The following is a 12,517-nucleotide window of genomic DNA, read 5'->3' as shown; positions in this document are numbered from 1 at the left end:
GGATTTCCCGTTGTTTTCAAAGAACTACATCCTCTCTGACATGCAAAGCAGGGCTGTCTTGTTTCTGACCATTAGATGTCTGCACTTGATCTTTGTGTCTCACTATACTGCAGTAGAGCATGAGGCTTATTTACTGTATCTTTATATCCTCACAGAACAAGAGTCCTGGATTACTGTGAGGGCTCTATTTAATCGATCTGTAGCACATGGGCTAAAGTGCATGCTGCGCTGCAATAGAGCAGATTTTATTCCCAATAAGATCATTTACTCTGATGGAGTGACATTGTTATTAGTTAGTATTTTTTGATTTTCCTCCAGAGGAAGCTCACTGGTGGCAATCAGGCATGTCCACTCTTGTTAGTTAAACAGCAAGTAATTTAAGTGCTAAGGGGTTTTATTTAGCGTGTTGAAGGCGGAACATGAGTTCAGTCAATCACATCTTTGCCTGACGAGCAAAACAAAGCCGTTGTGCCTGTACCTGGTGCATTGCTATTTAAATTGCAAATGCAGGAAAATTGGAGAAGTGAACCATTCTGTGCTGAGGAGCTCATATACTGTATGACTGCAGCGTGAATCCTTTCAAGAGCTCCATTAGACTCCGCACGATCAGGGATTGCACTGACATCCATCCTGCATTTAACTGATGAGCAAGAGCTGAAACACCTCCCTGTGTGTGTGTGTGTGAGCCCATAGTCAAGAAATCACCGAAACTGATTGTTCTTACTACTCATTTGAGTGAAGGGCTGCATCTAACGAAAGTGATTAATTTCGATTGATCATTAATCGGATAAAAAGGAAAAAAAAAAAACCCACTCTCTCTCAACAAAAAGGAAATACATTTTATATTTATTTGACCAGATATTGCTTAAGTTTCTTTTACGAAGAAATGAAGGATTCACGTTTTAACCCAACTAATCAATTAAGTTAGTTGGCAACTATTTGAATAATCGATTAGTTGTTGCAGCCCTATTTGAGTGTGATAACCTATCAATATACGTTAGAGCTGAAACAATTAATCGATTACTAAGTTAATCGGCAACTATTTTGATAATTGATTAATGGGTTCGAAATTTTTACATGATTAAAACAACAGATTTCTGATAGTTTAAGCTTCTTAAATGAGAGTATTTTCTTAATTTCTTTGCTCTGGATAACAAAGAAATCATTATAAGTTAGTCATTTTGGTTTGAGGACAAAACAAGACATTTGCGAACATCATCATTTTCATTTTCGGTGTTTGACAAAACATTTTTTAAGGTTTTCTGATATTTTATGGACCAATCGATTAATCGAGAAAATAATCGACAGATGAATTGATTATGAAAAGAATCGTTAGTTGTAGCTCTAATATACGTGATGTAATCTTTCCCCACTGATGTCCATGGTCATGTTCTAACCTCCCGTTGTCTTTCCATAGGTGGAGAGCCCTGAAGAAACCTACCTGTGTAAGTGAAGGGGGCGGAGCCAAGCAGCAACTGTTTTTTTTTGTCCTGATGGACACTGGACAACCACCAGCATTTTTCTTTTTCAAAAGACATAAGATAGGAATCAAGTCTACTCAGGACTGATTCTGCACAGTTTTACCTCTTGCCGTCCTCTCCTCTCACTCTGAGCCGATCAGAGGAAAACCTCTTCAGACCATCTACCTCCCAGAGAATCAGGAACACAAAACTGTTTGCTCTCAGTTCCTCAGTTCCCGTCTTCTCTTCATGCAACATTTCTTCATTTACCTCAGGGATCTTCTCCCACTGTCTACCTCCTCCACCAAAACAGCCAACCCACTGACTTTGGAACACGGCACGGAAACACACCTGTTTGTGACCTTTCGCTGCTGTTACCGTGACGACCTGTATTGCCTCTCAAGCGCTAACCCGCTGCAGCTGTGACAACCAGCGATGACCTTGGACCTCTTACCGCCTGCCAGCTTGGATCCGCTCGCTGCATGAATTGTGCCGATGCTACAATTGTAGCCTGGACCTCGGGCAAGTTATCACTGGAAGGACACACTCATACCCTCATACCCCGTCTTTTACAGTCTACCTGGCAACTAAATACCTCAGCAGATACAGTGTAGAAACTTTTTTTAGTCAAAGGGAGCAGGAAGGGAACTTTTCCGTGTCAAAAATCCAACTCACTCCAGGATCTTCCACTTGCCTTGGAGGCAGGAGTATAGCAACAGTAGCCAGGAAGGCCTCCCAGAGAAGTGAGAGCGAGAGGGTTCGTGAGCGTCACCTGGATTCTCTTTCCAACAAAGTCACATCACACATGCGCCTCGTCGTGTAAGCGGCAGCGTCGTTGGGAGAGGAGATCACAGAAGAGACTCAGAAGTTCCCCCTGCCTCGAGCTTCCTCTTCACCATGTGAAGCCTCCAGAGAAATAAAGCTACCCACAGTGCAGGAGAAGTTCTCATTAGCTTTCCTCGCTCAGGAGACGCAACTACAGAGACTGAAGCACTTGCTCGCAGATTTAACCGTTTAACCTCGGAGAAGTGAAACAACAAAAAAAGTGAACAGAGCAAGTCCATATTGTGCGACGGCGGAGAGCAAGAGAAGGAGGGAGTGAGGAGGAAAATGCAACGGTGAGTTCCTGTTCTTTTTCCTGCTTGTTTATCAGCTTGATTCCTTCTTTTTCTATGCTCCTCAGTAACAGGAGGCTGTGATAGGTATGAGGAACATCAAGGTTGTACTCATCACTTGCCATTTTACATTAATGACAAAGAAACACTTCAAGTTTTCGGGCCAATTTTTATTTCTTTGTGTCTCTAACTGACATTTAACTGGCATTTGTGCCTTATTAGATAATAGCGAGCGGAGACAGAGCGGGTATTATGATGGAAGGAACATGGCGCAGTAAAGGTCATTATGAGAGTTTGGGCTTTTTATACTTCATACGTCTTTAGTTGGGAACAGAAATGCAGAAGACGGTCGACTTGAAAGAAAATGAAAGTTAATGAATGTTGATGTTGGCATTAGGCTCGGTGTTTTTGGTGTTTGGTTCAGAGCAGCTGTTTCTTATAGTCTCACGGTTCAAGAGCGGAGGAGGGCTGTGCAACTTCTGCTGGATGGCAGCCATTTAAAGAGATGGAATCATATATATGATATCATATCTATCTTTTACAGTTTTTTTTCCTCAGGAGTGGGAGACAATTGATCAGCTATTGACTTTATATCATATTGGCCTTTTAAAAAGCCACGATCAGTCACCAGTGTGAATCACAGGTTCAGTGAGGCCTCAGTGAGTTTCTCTGGCTTGTTTCCATAATCCAATACTATGCAAATTGGAGTCAGGTTAACAAGAGACTGTGAATTTTCTTACTTCACTGATTTGCATTAGGGCTGAACACTTTTATCGAAATTTTATCGAAATCGCAACACAGAGACGCAATATTTAAATAAGCCAAAATGTGTGTCAAAATATAATTTTCTATGAATTATTATTACACGTCTTATTCTACAGACTGAAGAGAACATCTGTGTTTCTCACAGAGCTACACAAATGTCACACATGAATCCTTTTAAATATGAATGAAAATAATGATACATATAATGACTCAATCACATTTCCTGTCAAAATAATCGCAATTAGATATTCGTTCAGCCCTAATTTGCATTTAGCTTTGTATTACTAGAATATGGATAGTATTTTTAAAAAAATATTGTGCTTCCTGACCTCAGTTTCCCCTGAGTCGAGAAATATCTTCATTCTTTTTTTTGTGACGTGTCCACCGGTGACACTTGGTCCGATTTCGCACTTTTTAGACCCACTCATTGGGGGGGCGGGACCTCATTCCCAGAATGTAAACAGTGTCTGCCGTCTTATGCTAACAGTTATGCTAACAAAGAAAAGAATGAAGATATTTCTCAACTCAGGGGAAACAAAGCATTCCTTTAGGTCAGGGGTGTCAAACATACTGCCCGCGGGCCAAAACCGGCCCACCGCAGGAATGAATATGTGAAAATGTGATGTCATTTACCATATTTTTCAGTTCCAGATACCTGTGACTGAATGTTTTGTGTCTATCTCGATCCACTGTGATCTTGCACTCATGTAAATTATAAACTTGGGCATCACATTGTTAAAATTGCACTTATTTTGTTCAAGAAATGTTTTAGCTTTTTCATAATTTGTATAATGAGTTTGACGCCCCTGCTTTAGGTCATAATATGGTTGAGGGGGATCCCTGGGTGGAGAAAACGCACGACACAGCTGCTGCAAAAATACATTCACTCATACAGTGTAATATGTGATTTCCATTATGTGGACACACGCTGTTCCTTTTTTCTTTTTTCTGTTTTTTGACAAAGCGAGTGTGTGGTAGTAAGGAAATTGTATAAAGTGGAGAATGTTGAGATGAGAAAACGAGACGACTCACAGATGAGACGAGGTGGAGGTCGAGAAGGAGGAGAAAAGTGGACATGGCTTACCTCAGACACCCTCTGTCCTCTCGCTCCACCCCTCCCTCTGTCATTGACATGGAGTCACATATGTGCAATCCTCATTGATAGTCCCCTCACACCTCAACGCCATAACTTACGCCTGTACTCTGTCCCCTGGTTTGTGTTGCCATGGCAACACACAGCCTTCCTCCACCAACTGTGACTCACACGCGGGTAAATGTATAGGACGCAAAGCCTGTGTTGTCCAATCGGATCACTGGCTGCTTAGGTGCAAGAAGTTTGATCTGTGTGTGTGTGTGAGTAAGATTCGTTACTCCTTTCTGGCATTAACACTGAACTCGTCAGGGCTAGTAGACCTAAAGGAGACCAAAACCTGCTCCTAATGAGGCAGACCCTCATTTCTGGTCATGTTTAGGGCTAATATTTGAATTGTTCAGGCTTTGCAATTGAAAAGAAGTCAGTGCAGTGTCCTAAGAAGAATAGCTGTGCAAACCTGTGTGTGTTTGTGTACATGAAACTGGAACACTGAGTGAGTCATCCATGGTCTCTCTGAGACTGCTGCTGCTATCACGCCATGTCTGGGGATGAAGGCGGGGGGTCTTGTTATTGCTCGTGCTGTTGTGGAGACTTAAATCTTTCCACACAGCCACATGATGGGGACTTCATTAGTCTGCATTTAAAACAACAACAAAAAAACAGAAGGAAAAGACTCACGTTTTGAAAATATGACAACATCATAACATGAGAACATGATGAAAAGACTGTCCGTCCTTCTTTACAGGAATGGACTTGTATTCTTTTACTTTATCTTCTGTTCCCAGATGATTGAAGGCACCAGTTTCAAAATGTGTTTATGTTAAAGAACTAAAATGAAGTTGTTCAGTGAAAACACTGAAAGTCTCTCTGTGTCCCTCCAGCTTTCCTGGAAGTGTGGTTCGTGGAACACTGTCATTTAAAAGCGCTCTCTAAATTATCTCATGTCGTACACGTCTGCCACGCCCCTTTTCACACTCTGAGCGCCGTCTGCTGTGATTGGTCAGCTGGCCCACTCTTTTGTAGTTGCTCAACTGCTCGGAAAATTCACACCCGTTACCGGCTTCCTGATCAGCTATAAAATCTCCTGTAGCCATGGTAACGATAGCGTCAGTCCTCGCCTACCGAGTCAAGCTCAAAACAAATATTGGACGTCAGAAACCACCTTCGCAAAACAGATCCTTTTACAGTTTTTAAAGTCACAGCACTCTCGTCTCGTCAGTCTGTCCGTCTGTCCTCTTTGTCCCACGGATGATCTGCCTCCATCTGGCACTGTCCCCCCATGTCAGACCCATCTCTTTCAGCTCAGTCATCCTATGCTGTGTTTCCGTCATGGTTTGATTTGGTATCGTTTTGAATGGTAAAGCCCTGGGTCAGGCTTGAAGGGTGCCAAAGAATGGAACGGTTGGAGAACCGTACTGTGCCAAACCAAACCGTTCCACTCAGTGTAAATGAACACAGCTTTAGTTTACCACCAGGTTTTCTCGGGGCGGCCTTTCTTACGGTTTCCAGGTGGTGTCTATGGGAGAGCAGTCTTTGGTTTATGGTTCTTGTCCATTCTGACCATTCAAACCATTGTATGCAACAATCTCCATCACCAAACTTGATCCTGTCAATGTCATGGCAACAGATGTCACTTGATGATGTAAATGATTTATGGAAGAAAGGCCTTTCAGGTGCTGTCTCTCTTATTGCCCTGTGCTTTGGCCTTTGGTCATTTTACTACTAAAGGAAAGTGGAAAAAAAAAAACCTTAAAGCATAATAAAGGCAGTTAAAGGGTTATCTTTCTGTAGGCGATTGACCAGATTTTTGGACTGGAATTGTTTCCAGTTTGACCAAATCATGTTGCAGCAGGCTTTGTTTTAGATATCTCTCTACTGCAACCCCGCTCCTCGTCTTCCTCTTGTTGCTTGTCGTAAACACTGTTTGCCAAATGGAAAAGAGAAGTCTTGGCCCAGATATCTGCTTTCTATGCAGGAAAACTTAAAAAAAAAATTGGCTGTTGCCCCCCCCCAGAGGCTAATTTGTCTCCAGACGATATAGCTGATGGTAATTATATGGTGAGTCCATGTAATGTTATTTTACGTCATTAAAACAGACATCTGTGTGTGTGTGTGATCTAAGCCAGTGGTCTGTAATCCAATTTATTAACAGGAATTTTCCATAGACCTTACCACACAAACATTTATTAAAACATGTAATTACATTACACATTTGACGATTTGATTATTCGTTTGATTACAAAGAGTCGGTTAATGTGACTGTTTGTCGTCATGTTAAACAGACAAAACTGTAAAAAATGTTAAATCACTGATAACACTGATTGATTGATTGGTTATTTCTACACGTAGACGCTGTCGATCCCACAGAAATGTCCCAAGATCTTTGAAGGCATCTCGTTCGCTGCTCTTCTAGCTCAACACGCCGTGAACCCTGCATTACTTCCACTCACTCTCATGCACTGGAATTGAGAACATTTGAATATGTTTTCATTTAAAATGCTCGTCTCTGTTGTGTTTTTCACTAGTTTGTTTGTTTTTAAAGGAATTGTTTGGTCCTGTCCGTGTGCGGGCACGAGTTAGTCAGACATGCGGCGCATGATCATCTCCATCTTCATCTTCATCCACACTCACCTCGCAGTTTCAGTCGTTTAACACTCATTACGTTAAGTGAACTTATTCACTCATCAATCAAAGTTGACGCACCACACAAAAGAAATTAACATTTAAATTTGGAATATTATAAATCATTGTTCCGTAGCTCGCCGTCGACATGCAGAGGACTTTAAAGTTGTTAAAGGGAGAGCTCTTGTACGCCACTTTACTAAAACGCTCTTAATGAATCTGCAAAGTTAAGTTAATGCCACTTTGTGAAGTGCTCTTTCCCCGCACACCAAACTCCATAGGGAAAATGATCAATTTTACATCACAGCATGGAAGCAGGAAGTGTTGATCCCTCCATCCGTAAGGTCAGATGTTTTATTGCGTGGCTTCAGTGTTTGAAATCCTTTGATCGGTCTTACGTAAGTTCCACATGCTTGCTGAACGCGGCAGCCGGAGCCCCGGCAGCTCCAGTGTCCTGACTTTCTCTTTGGACTTTGTTGTGGGAGAGGGAACTAGGTTTTACAAACTTCCACTCTCCTGTTGGAAACGGCTGTCAGAGGGTGAGGAAATAGTACAAAGACATCGTAAATGCAAGCAGATTTTATGAAATAATCGGTTTGCATCACGGCACACATTGGCAGTCACATGGGAATGCAAATGAGTGCAGTCTCAATGTAGAATTAATATAGCTGCTTCAGGGCTTTTTAGGAGTTTTTTGATCCTTAAAGAATCAAACTTCTGGGGAAATGTTAATACTTTAGATGGTTTGTTGTATCTGGTTTCAAACGCTTTAATTACTTTGTGCATCACCTCAGTCTTGCGACAGACGCTGTGTGCGTCTTTGAAAAAGGAAAGCGTAGGTGGTCACAAGCGGTGGCTCTGTTTTGAACATCTGTCAGATTAACATAGTGGTTTAATAAAAAAAAAAAAAAGACATTTGTGTACAGACTAATACTGTTTTCTTAAGCTCCATAACAGTGTACATGACTTAAAAAAACAATCAAATTCTTGCTAGTCTGACTAGAAATTGTATGAAATCAAATTTCTCAGTCGCACCAATTTGACTAATTCACTTTCTTTTGTCTCTTTGTGTCGTCCCAGAGTAATCTTAGATGTGTTGTTGTTGGTACCGTCCCCTGAAATGTTCTCAAAAGTCTCACATCATTAACTTAAAGTCGATTTTATCGTAGATTTACTACAATGTTTTCCACATTCTCCTGAGAAATACGATCAAACTCTCAGATTGCATGGGAGTCATGAATAGAATAGCCTTTATTTGTCATTATAAAAACGCATGAAATTGGGGAGCGAACCCACAACCTTTAAGTACCATTGAGCTGCAACTAACGATTATTTTCGTAGTCAATTAATATATCGATTATTTTCTCGATTAATCGTTTTGGTCCATAAAATATCAGAAAACCTTAAAAAATGTTGATCTGTGTTCGTCAAACCTGGAAATGACGACAAACCACAAATCAAAATGATGAACTTTTAAGGATTTCTTTGTTATCCAGAGCAAATAAGTGAAGAAATATTCACATTTTAGAAGCTTAAACAATCGGAAATCTTGTTTCAATCATGACATTTTTTTTCGAACCGATTAATCAAAAAAGTTGACGATTAATTTAGTAATGGATGAATCAATTAATTGTTGATTTGATGAATTAATTGTCTGATTGCAACAAGCATTATAGCGGGGGTTAGTGCAATGTCAAAACCTATTAAGTTCACCCACAAATTCTCAACTGGACTCCCTCCAAGCTTCCACGTCCATTTCAGTGTCTCCAGTGTCCTCAAATGTCAGCACGATCAAGACTGAATTATCTTTATCAGTGTCACATGTTTATGGATAGAAGTTAAAGAATATTCTCCTCTCATCAAGTTTATGACTTTATCAATGGAAGCAAACGACAGCTTGGCCCAGGCCTTAATGTCAGTGTATTAATTATTTTTTTCAATTTGGCATTAAAAGCACTTTGTAAACATGAAGACATTAATAAAAATAAAAGGAGGAAGTCTCTCTGTATCCCTCACATTGAAGCACATAACATCATAACATGCTTTGTGTTGCACATAAAGAACTCTCATTATTAATTCATGTATGAGTTGAGCTGTGCGGCGCGCCTCAGGGATAAAAATATCTCACATCAAAGCAGACAAAAACAAGACCAAAACGACAGAGACGGAGTTAAAAACATTTTTAAAAGCTCGGACGGGACAATAAAATGTAAATGAAAACCCGGAAAGGATGCGTTTAAAGTAGAACCTGGACAGTGTGCTGTATGTAACGTCACTAAACAAACACCTCTACTACTTACTGTGTGTGGAGTAGACTAACTGCACTGCGGTCTATGAAAAGCTGGACTCACGGAGGCCGATCCATACTGTTGATATAGCGCTGAGTGGCAGCTGTAAATTGAGCACAAGCAATCGAACTATAAATCTTTACCAGCATTTGTATAATCCCAGGGATGGGAATCAGCCTCACAGATGACAGAATAAATAATCCTTTAGACCCTTTAGCAATACAGAGTCTGTACACAACTCTATAATAACAACATTAACTTTTATGACCATAGCGGGCGGTAAAAACAAAAATATAAAACGAAGAGTACCTTCAGTACCTTCAGTCTCCACAGACGGGCCGCACTCTGTGATGATCTGTACTCGTACCCCACACATTCCAAATTTGTAATTCATGTAATTTAACATGTTGGGGGATTCTGACTGATGTCATGGGCCATTTAACCTGTCGTCTGTCTCACGCTCCGCTGTCAAGTTACCGAGTTCAAACGGACTAACGGAGCACAAACCTGTCCCACATTCCTGCACACGTGTTCATATAAGTACACGCAGTGATTATGCTCTTTTTCTTTATCCCTCTTTGTGATTGTTTCCTTTTTCTCTGTGTGACTCATATCATTCCTCTCCTCCTTCACTCACTGTCTGTCTCGTTTGGTCTCTCTCTTCCTCAGCCGCGCTTCGCCGCCCGTCTCCCTGTTGACGCCACAGTTTTTCACGCTCTCTTTACCTTGTTCGTTTCCCCACCCCCTCAGGGTCTCCCATCATCCTCTCCTAAACCATCAGATTTCTTTCTCTTTCTATCAATTTTCCCCATCATCTCTTCTTTTGGCCTTCCTACAGGGTGCATTGATCGAAACTTGGATGGACAGTAAGTCCTTTGGCAGGCTTCATTTCAGTGTGTCAGCATGATCTGAGGCCACGCTGTCGGCCGTCCTCCTATAGACCCTGCTACACAGTAAATACATTAAGCTTGTCAGGTGCGGTTTTGCACCCAAGGCTTTTATTTTGGTCCTGAATGCAGACGCAGCTTTGGGGGCCAACCCTGACATGAAGGTTGGGTACATTAGTGCCATTTTGTGCAGTTTGCGTTGGATGTCTTTAGTTGTGTGTTGTGGTTGTGGCTCCAGTTAAATAATGTTGAACACATGCATCCTTCCTTCCTTCCTTCATCCATTATCTATACTACTTAAAGTAATACTTCAGGGTTTTTTTGAAGTGGGCTTGAATAATGGTGCTTCTCCATTGTACAGTTCTAGCACTACTCAGCTCGACTCAAAGTACCTGGTGCCTGTTTTTGTTTTGGGTACCTGGTTCCAAGCGAGAGTGTCGTCACGATTATAGATTTTCTTGGTACTATTATTGTCAGAGAATTAATCACATTATTAGGATTATTATATGGTAACTGATTTCACAACACTATGAATGTGTAAAATCACATGGACACTGCTTATAGGTCTTAAAAATTTCATTTGTTTTTATCTTTTGGTGCCAACATAACAAAATAATGTAGCAAATTAACCGAAAAGGAAGGGGAAATGTTTGAATTTTTTATGTCATCAATTGTCATCTTTACCAAATGATTAAGTTAATTTTAATCATTTTAATAATGTATGGCCAGATATAAAAAACATAACTATATTTCATGTTTAAATTACAATGACACAATTGCACTAAATGAAGCGCGCATCACATGGCGTATAACGCAACGTGCCTTTTAACTCGTCCCGTTACACGTGTCGTACACAATTGCAAATGACACGCTAACATTTCATTTCCTACCAGTTCAGTGTTACGTTAGTTGAACATTAACGTCATTTAACCCAGTTACTGAGACGGGTGCTTAAGCCGTAAAACTCTTTGAGATTTGATGCTCTTTGTTGGAGGGAATAACTCTTCCTCTGCCATACTTTAACAATCACGTACGACTCTATTCTGTGGTTTTTATATTCTTTGTCACACATTGTATCAGGACTTTTGTCTCTAAACAGAGATTTTAAACCATTTTCAGTGTATAAGCGTGTCCTGTCGTTGCGTTCACTATCCCAGTGAGCACTAATCAGCCGCCGGAGTCGATCCCTCGCTCACTCTCATTACTTTCACTTAATTATTTTCTATGACATTTCACAGTTTTAATGCTCCCGTCTTTATGAATTCTTCATATTTGACACCTTGTTCATTTTAGCAGTCAAATGTCAGGAGACAGAGATTTTTATATATATATATATTATATCATCTGTGTTGAAGCAGCCAAACACTTTTAAGGTTGATTAACTCTATAGTTAATTTGATTAGACTGTGCAAAAGACTTTATGATTGAATAACTAAGTTCTGAAATATGAGGTCATCTCCCATTGTTAGATGTAAAGTTTTCAGATTAATAAATCACCCTATTTTAGGAGCAGCATGGATTGATTTTACACCGGAGCATGAGAGAAACAGGAGCAGATATACATTAGGTCGATAGGTGCTTATGTGATATGGATCTTCTGTCTCTTCCCCCTCGTCCGTCTGCCTTCTTTTCCCGTGGAGATGCCCTGTTTTATATCCAGCCATTAAGGTTGATTAGCACTTTATCTCCTGGCTGCTGATTCCTCCTTAACCAGCGTCACCCACACACCAGTCACTATATTAATGACACAGGACTATAACAAGGGCGATCGTGGCAGGTGTTGCACTCGGTGTGTTTGAGTTGCTTTTCTATCATTTTCTATCAAACCAGTCTGGTCATTGTCCTCTGATCTCGGATTTTCACCCAGAGAACAGATGCTCACTGGATATTTTCTCCTCTTCACACCATTCTCTGCAAACACTAGAGATGCTTGTTGACATTTAGTCTCCTGGTTGCAAAACAAAGTGAAGCCTCGAGTTCGCAAATGGACCGGCGGCACCATGTCGGGTTTTGAAATTGGAAAATTCAGAGGCTTCACCTGGAATCAGGTACAAGCCGCCTGTCACGCTGGTGCTCACTTGTATGCGCCATGCTTTATTGTCTATTTTGTGAAACACTCCACTTTGAGAGTCCGTTGTTGACTCTCTACTAGTAATTAACAGGTTTTCAGTGTCATGTCAACAGTAAATCAGTTGACAATTATCGTTATTATCTACGTGTGGCGCTGGATAATCGACTGTCGACAGATAATTGTAAACTAATGTATGGTTTAACGTTTACTTGACAA

At 40.8% G+C, this 12,517-nt stretch overlaps 1 protein-coding gene across 1 annotated transcript in view; it reads left to right on the top strand.

The window, feature by feature from the left end:
* Window positions 1-12,517, top strand: part of LOC122784937 (thyroid hormone receptor alpha) — a 99,511-nt gene that overhangs the window by 41,076 nt on the left and 45,918 nt on the right. The window contains exon 3 of the mRNA XM_044050378.1: window positions 1,418-2,578. The gene's annotated coding sequence lies outside the window, so the exon portion shown is untranslated. The remainder of the gene's footprint in view (window positions 1-1,417; window positions 2,579-12,517) is intronic.

The sequence above is a fragment of the Solea senegalensis genome, linkage group LG19, assembly GCF_019176455.1.
Source record: "Solea senegalensis isolate Sse05_10M linkage group LG19, IFAPA_SoseM_1, whole genome shotgun sequence".
NCBI lineage: Eukaryota > Metazoa > Chordata > Actinopteri > Pleuronectiformes > Soleidae > Solea > Solea senegalensis.
This window is presented reverse-complemented; position numbering and strand designations above follow the sequence as displayed.